The sequence below is a fragment of the Orycteropus afer genome, unplaced genomic scaffold (genome assembly GCF_000298275.1).
Source record: "Orycteropus afer afer isolate SDZICR_OR568_19922 unplaced genomic scaffold, OryAfe1.0 scaffold00460, whole genome shotgun sequence".
Taxonomy (NCBI): domain Eukaryota; kingdom Metazoa; phylum Chordata; class Mammalia; order Tubulidentata; family Orycteropodidae; genus Orycteropus; species Orycteropus afer.
In genome coordinates, this window is record NW_006922047.1 from 1,269,891 (window position 1) to 1,278,000 (window position 8,110).

Below are 8,110 nucleotides of genomic sequence, written 5' to 3' on the forward strand. Positions count from 1 at the left end.
GAGTGGCACTAGGTAACCAGAACAGTCATATAATTCTAGGAATTTGAGTGTGAACTGGCTGGGGACTGGTGAAGTTTCATTTGCCCTGGTTTAGAGGGACAGTCAATTTTTAATGCAATGTGTTTGGGTGCAGGATGAGTTACCACAACTTCCTGTCATCAGCTGATCGGGGCTTAGGCAGAGGGGGAGATATTAGTTCTGAGTAACTTCCTTCCTTCTGTTTCTCTCAATGTGAGTGTCTGCAGACCAAAACTGTTCTGAACTGGTTGCCCACTTAGTCCTTGGTCTACTGGAACAGCTGGTGTCTCCCTATAAGATAACTAACAAAGCAGCTAAGCAAGGGACCTGGGGGAGGCAATTTGCCTCAGCTTGGCTAGATAAAAAACAGAAGCTTGGAAATCTGCTTCAATTCCCCCCATCTTCACTGTCATGGGGATGGTAAAAGGCTGTTTTGTTGTTCATGGGATTGCCATGTGCTAGGGACTGATTCAACAGCAGCTAACAACAGCAACGAAAACAAAAACAAAAGTCTATCTGACTTGGAGATATATATATATATATATTGGTGTGTGTGTGTGAGAGATAGAGAGATAGAGAGAGAGAGAGAGAGAGAGAGAGCAAATTTGGGAAGGCATAATCCCTACAAAGAGTTGGCATTTCCCCAACACCAATTTTGTCTTGAAGCTTTTTGTAGAATATGGGATAGGACCTTGGTAGAGCTAGGAGTCCTAGAAATGGCAGAATGGGTTAGTGATTTGAAGCAGAGAGAAAAAAGCAAAGAAGTTCCTTGGCCATCAACCCAGAATCGTTAATAGTCCCTTTAATATTCTGCAGTGGGTCCTAGAGGAGTTGGCAGCTCCTTGTTCTTTCAGCTGCCAGCTAGATGGCTCTGCAGATGCTTGAGTGCAAAGAGCAACTGTGCACCCATTATGTGCCCGTGGACACCATCAAAGGAGCGTTTCCATCTTCTGACCCCACTTTGGAAACAGCAGGGCTTCAATATCTGTGAAAGGCTGGTCAATTTCTTTGCCAAACACAACTTCACCAGGAAGAAAAATGTCAGCCTTCTAGCCAAGGAGCACCTGCGATGCTTGGCACCATACCTGGCTCGGTGGCTTTGGGGACAATAGAGTGCTGTGTGCCCTCCTGAGTCACAGCCTCTGTGCTGGCACACACCATTGTCAGGGACTGCCAGCTCTGACAGGCATCTGGCTGCTGCTGTGGCACCAGCAACTTCCACAGGGCCTGGGTCTTGAGTCACTGCCTGTTCAAGAGCATTGGTCAAGAAATAGAAGCGGGAAACAGAGTTCTTTTTTATTGCACAGAACTTGGCTGTCTTTCAAGGCAAGTGTTTTTAAGACACATGCTTGATTGGGCTTTGGGCAGAGATTTCTTATTTTCTTTGCCCACTCTCAGAGCAATTTGATAGAGCAGAAAGGGACCATGGCTTGGCAGTACTTTCGGGCCAACTGAATAAGGGGAAACCAAGGCCCTATAGCCACCATTATGTATTTTGGTCAAATTGCCAGGCTATGAGAGGAGATTGGAGAATGATCTTGAAATTTTCAACACTAGCAGACTTCCGTAGGTTGGTGTGGAGTGATAAAGCTTTGTCGATGTGTGTGCAGACAAAAGTCTGCAGATACACAATTAACATTGACTCCTCCATTTAAAACAGAAATTTATGAGCTGTTGGTCATTGATATATAGTGTCAAAGTAGCAGGTAGTGTTGGTGTCCCACCTAGACCTCCTTGGACCCCATCTCTGCATGCCCATCTCCCAGTATTTCATGCTTAAAAAAAAAGCCAAAACTCACTGCTGTCAAGTCAGATCCTACTCATAGCGACCGCTTCTTGGGGTTTCTGAGGCAGTATCACTACGGAAGTAGATCGCCCAACCTTCCTTCCGAGGAGTGGCTGGTGAGTCTGAACTGCCAGCCTTCTGGTTAGCAGTCAAATGTCTTAGGCACTATGCCACTACTTCCTATTCACACATGTGACCTTCAGAGCTTTTCTGGTGGGTGCTGGAAGGGCCAGAAATGCCTGAGAGTTTAACCCCCTTCCTATTCCTGGGCACTTCCTTGCTGATGGGTGTATAGGTCTACTAAAGCCCAGCTCCTTTGTCTTTAACCAGTTGCTGTTGAGTTCATTTCCACTCATGGCAACCCTCTGTGTGTCACAGTAGAACTGTGCTGCATAAGGTTTTCTATGGCTGGTTTCCTATTTTAGGAGCAATTGACAAGCCTGTCTTCTGAGGTGCCTCTGAGTGGACCCAAACCTTCAATCTTCTGGTTAGCTGCCAAGTGCATTAACTGTTTGCACCACCCAATGACTCCAAACCAGTTGCCATGGAGTCGATTCCAATTTGTGGCAAGCGCTTCTTGATACACCACTCACACATCCTTGGCTCAGGGTCTGCTTCTGGGAGAACCTGACCTAAGCACATCAATGATGCAGAACTTGGTCAAAGATGACCTTGCACTGAGTTGAAGATAAAGAAACTGGTGGGACATGAATTCAACTGGCAGAGCTTTGGTAATTCTACTAATAGGAATTCTCATTCTGCTTGGGTGTTAGATGTAGCAATGTCAGCTGCTGCAATAGACAAATTCAGAGGTCTCAGTGGTTTAACACAACAAAGGCATATTCCTTACTTGTGTGCAGTCTGAAGTTTGGGCAGCCTTCTTCCATTGTGTAGCATGACCATCTGGAACACATGGTCTCCAAGGTTGTCCGGCACAGGAAAGAAGAATAGAGGAGGCCCACCAGCTCTTAATTGCTTCAGTCTGAAAAATGATATGCATCCTTTCAGCTCATGGTCCGTTGGCCAAAACTAGTCACATGACCCTGCTCAGATTGCAAGGGAGACTGAGAAATGTGAAAGGGCACATGGGATATTTGGGGAGCCACAATTTGTTCTTATAATGGGGTTGCAGCTCACAGAGGGCTTAGGTTCTGAAGTCTGTGAAAAAGGCAAAAATAGCATGTAGCCCAAATTGCCTTTGAAAACCACTTAAAAGGCACCTGGAGGTAGGCTTTTAAACAACCTTTCACTAGAGACAAAGAACAGATAAATGCCTTTCTTCATTTTAAAGGCAAACATTAATACATGTTTCTAAAATTTTAAAATGAAATGCTTCTAGAATTTTTAGAAGCTTTACTAAGAAAATAAAACAAAATGTTGAATGGACTTTTGTGAATATTAGTGAGAAGGCACATTATTGGCTTGAATGAAAAGCTGAATCAGGTACAAAAAGCCTGATTAACCATAAAAGAAAATACTGGTAAATTAGACTTCATTAAAATTATGAACTTTTTTTCCATCAAAAGATCCCAGTTAAGATTCTGGATAGAGTGGAAGAACAATGTGGGATAAAACTCAGAAAAAAAAAAAGACCAGGTTTACTGGTCTGATAGAGCCTGGTGAGACCCCTGAGACTATGGCCCCTAGTTACCCTTCAGGTCTGGAATTGAACTGACTCCCATGGGTTCCAGCCAAACAATAGACAAGCATATAGGGTGAACATTTACATCAGGTAGATACACTCCTTAGAACATCAATCATGGGAGAACAGAAAGGCAGTGTTTGCATAGGGATATAGCTCAAAGGCAGGAATGCATAGGAAAGAAGGACACAGGGAAGAGGTAACTACAGGGAGGAAGTGGGAAGAGAGCTGTTACAGTGTGGGGTATGGCAATCAATGTCATGAAACAAAATGTATATAAACTTTTGTATGGAAAATGAATTTGCTCTGTGAACTTTCACCCAAGTCAATTAAGTAAAAGAAAAAAAAAAAAACTGATAAAAGATCCCAGTTACAGAGTGAAATGTCAACCCACAGACTAAGAACATATTTGCAATAATATAGTCATAAAAGACATATATTCAGAAAATATAAATAACTCCTATACATCAATAAGAAAAAGGCAGAAAGCAGAGTAACAATGCACAAAAGATAGAAGAGGAACTTTAGAAAAAGATTTTGAAATGACCAACAAACACACAGTAAGGTATATTTCGTTAGTTGTTGTTGTTGTGTGCCTTCGAGTTGGCCCCGACTCATAGCGACCCCTCCTTGGGTTTCCAAGGCAGTATCACTACGAAAGTAGCTTGCCCAACTTTCCTTCTGAGGAGTGGCTGGTGGGTTTGAACTGCCAGCCTTCTGGTTAGCAGTCAAGTGCCTTAGGCACTATGCTACCAGAGCTCATTAGAGAAATACAAATTAGCCATATCCCCATCAGAATAGCTAAGATAAAAGGGACTGACAATACTAAGTGTTGACAAGTATGTGGAGCAACTGAAATGCTCATACACTGCCGGCGAGGGTGTAAATTGGTGCATACATGTTGGGAAACTCATGGGTTTGTAAGTTTACTTTGGTTCATTGATCTATTCAGGGCTTGGCTGAGTGACTCTGCTCCAGGCCATAGATTGCGCTCAGCTGGTGCAAAGCTGAGGGTCGAGTTTACTCTGCTCCACACTTACTCATTCTGGGGCCCAGGGGCAGCCATGCTCAGGGGAGTCCTCTTGTCCTGAAGATGACCAGAGCCCAAGAACTAAATCAAATCATGCAGGCCCATATCAATCGTTTGGTCTGCTAACATCTCATTGACCAAAAGCAAGTCACATGGCCACATCCAATATCAATGTGCTAAAGAAAGATACTCCACCCACAGTGGGAAGACACCACACTGTTATAAGGCAGAGTGTAGACATTCCTATTATGGGGAAGTGAAGAACCAGACTAAGCACTCCTAAGGCTATGGGAGGGAGGGAGGCTCTTACCCTCAGCCAGCAGATCTGGGAGCTGTAGAGAGAGGAAAAGTCCTGTGACATCCTTGCCCCATCCTATGCTTCTAGCAGCGTTCATCCTTGGACTTCTCAGCTTCAGCAGCCAATAAATGCCCTTGCTTTCTTTTTGATTAAGCTTGTTGGAGTTGGGATTCTGTCACCTGAAACCAAATGATTCCCAATATGTACTCTTGCTCACAGTAAATTAGAGTGCTCATTTCCTCTCACCAACAACAGCAACGGGTGTTCTTCTTTTTCTTCTTTCTTTATTTTTTTGGGTGTAAGTTTTCCAAATGAAGACTTTTCATTTATTTGATTACCAACAATGCTGAATGTTCTTCATATACTTACTATTTGTATTTTTCTTTTGTGAACTGGATTTGGCAGACTTTGGGATGTGGTGATTTTTCAGACTGGAGTGGGTTTGCATCAGGAACGCATTTCCCATGTGTTTCGGGTGCTGATGTGGTTTTTACAATTGATTATAATATCCCCCCGGGCTAAGGCTGTTTCTGCCTTAATGTGGCCGATGTTTCCTGTTGAAATGAGCACAGAATGATTTGTGTCACCTTTCCGAAGCAACCTCAGTGAATGTTATTTTGAGTTAGAGGGCTAAAATAGGAAAAGACAGAGGGTGACAAGACAGCTGTCATAAGAACCCAGAAAGTGGCATCATAGTTTGCAATTTCATGGTAACAGCTCTTTGGAGGCTTAATGCCTTCCTAGGAGAAATCTAATGCTTGCAAGAGAATTTGCCTATTAAAAAACCCTGACTATATGAACCCAAACCAACTTCCAGGAGAAAGGGAAACCAATTTAGGAAGTTATTCTTTGTCATTTATAAATCTGAGACTAGAACTTGGGAATCTGGAAGCTTGGTTCCCAAATCTAGGGGAGACAAAAGAGTGAAGTGGCTTATATCCTTGCTCCTCAAATGTTATCCATGATCCAGCAATGTTGGCATCACCTGGGAGCTTTCTAGAAATGCATAATCCCAGCCTCTGCCCTGGGCCAATGAATCAGAACTTGCTGCATGGACCTTTGTTTTTGTTGTTAGGTGCCGTCGAGTCAGACCTGACTCATAGCAACCCCTCCTTGGATTTCCGAGGCAGTATCACTATGGAAGTAGATTTCCCAACCTTCCTTCTGAGGAGTGGTAGGTGGGCTTGAACTGCCAGCCTTCTATTTAGCAGTCAAGTGTCTTAGGCACTATGTTAGGAAGTTATTCTTTGTCATTTATAAATCGGAGACTAGAACTTTGGGATCTGGAAGCTTGGTTCCCAAATCTAGGGGAGGCAGAAGTGTGAAGTGGCTTATATCCTTGCTCCTCAAAAGTTATCCATGATCCAGCAATGATGGCATCACCTGGGAGCTTTCTAGAAATGCGTGATCCCAGCCTCTGCCCTGGGCCAATGAATCAGAACTTGCTGCATGGACCTTTGGCCATGAGAAACTGGGCTTCAAATTCTGTGACCATCATTTACTCATTTTGGGATCTTGGGCAAATTATTATTATTATTTTGGATCTGGGAGCCTCTGTGAAGCATTAGTTTTTTTTTTTTTTTGTTTTGTTTTGTTTTTAATTATTCCTTTCACCCAAGTTAGGAGCTCTGGTGTAATGGGTAAGACATTAGGCTGCTAATCAGAGAGTCAGTGGTTCAAACCTACCAGTTGCTCTGTGGGAAGATGATGAGGCACTCTGCTTCTGTAAAGATTTACATCCTTGGAGACCCAGTGGGGGTTGCTATAAATTATAATCAATTCAGTGGCAATGGGTTTAACCCAAGTTAATATATGCCTACCCTCTAGTTAGTAGTTTACCCTCCCTCCTTTACCTACCCCTGGTAACCTCAAAGAATATTTCTTTTCATGTGAAACTTTTTCTTGATTTTTTGTAATAGTGGACTCACAATATTTGTCCTTCGATGCCTGACTTACTTCATTCAGCATCATATCCTCTAAATACATCCATGTTATGAGGTGTTTTGTGGATTCTTCATTATTCTTTAATATTGCATGGTATTCCATTACATGTACCTATCATAATTTGTTGATTCTTTGTTCCATTGATGGGTATGTAGGTTGTTTCCATCTTTTTGCTATTGTGAATAGTGCTGTGACAACCATGGGTGTGCATATATCTGTTTGTGTCAGGGGTCTTATTATTTCTCTAGGATACATACCTAGTAGTGGAATTGCTGGATCATATGGTATTTCTATTGCCCTTTCCTAAAAGCAACACCACACTGTTTTCTACTGCAGTTGCATCATTTTACAGTCCCACCAGCAGTGTATGAGGGTTCCAGTCTCTCCACACCCTCGCCAGCATTTGTTGCTTTCTGTTTCTTTGAACTTTGCTATTAGTGCTGGGATGAGATGGTGTCTTCTTGTTTTGATTTGCATCTCTCTAGTGGCTAATGAGGAGCTCTGGTGGCAGTGCCTAAGGTATTTGACTGCTAACCAAAAGGCTGCTGGTTCAAATCCGCCAGCCACTCCTTGGAAGGAAGACTGGACAATTTACTTTGGTAGAGATACTGCCTTGGAAACCCAAGGAGGGGTCGCTGTGAGTCCAAACCGACTTGAGGGCCGTGAGTTTGTTTTCTTGGTTTAATGGCTAATGATCTCAATTTCTTCTTGTGTTTGGTAGCTACCTTGGGCAAATTATTTAACCTCTTCCGAGTTTCAGTTTCCATATTTGCAAAACAGGAATGATAACAGGAATCACTTTACTGGGTTTTTGTGAGGATGACATGATTAGTTCCATAACTCATCTGTTATACTGTGGTGGTTTTTATGCTACTATGATGCTGGAAACAATATCATCAGTATTTCAAATACCATTAGGGTCACCTGTGAAGGACAGATTTCAGTGGAGTTTCTAGACCAAGACAGACTAGGAAGAAAATCCTGGTGGTCTACTTCTGAAAATCGTTGTTGTAGGTGCTATTGAGTCAGCTCCAACTCATAGCGACCCTATGTACAACAGAACAAAACACTGCCCAGTCCTGCACCATCCTCACAATCTTTGCTATATTTGAGCCTGTTATTGCAGCCACTGTGTCAATCCATCTCATTAAGGGCCTTCCCCTTCTTTGCTGACCCTCTACTTTACCATGCATGATATCCTTCTCCAAGGACTGGTCCCTTCTGACAACATGACCAAAGTGGTGAGACGAAATCTGGCCATTCTCACTTCCAAGGGGCATTCTGGCTGCACTTCTTCTTTTTTTTTTCAAATTTATTTATTGTGATTTGGGTGAAGATTTACAGAGCAAATTCACTTTCCATACAGCAGTTCACATATACTTTGTCTCATGT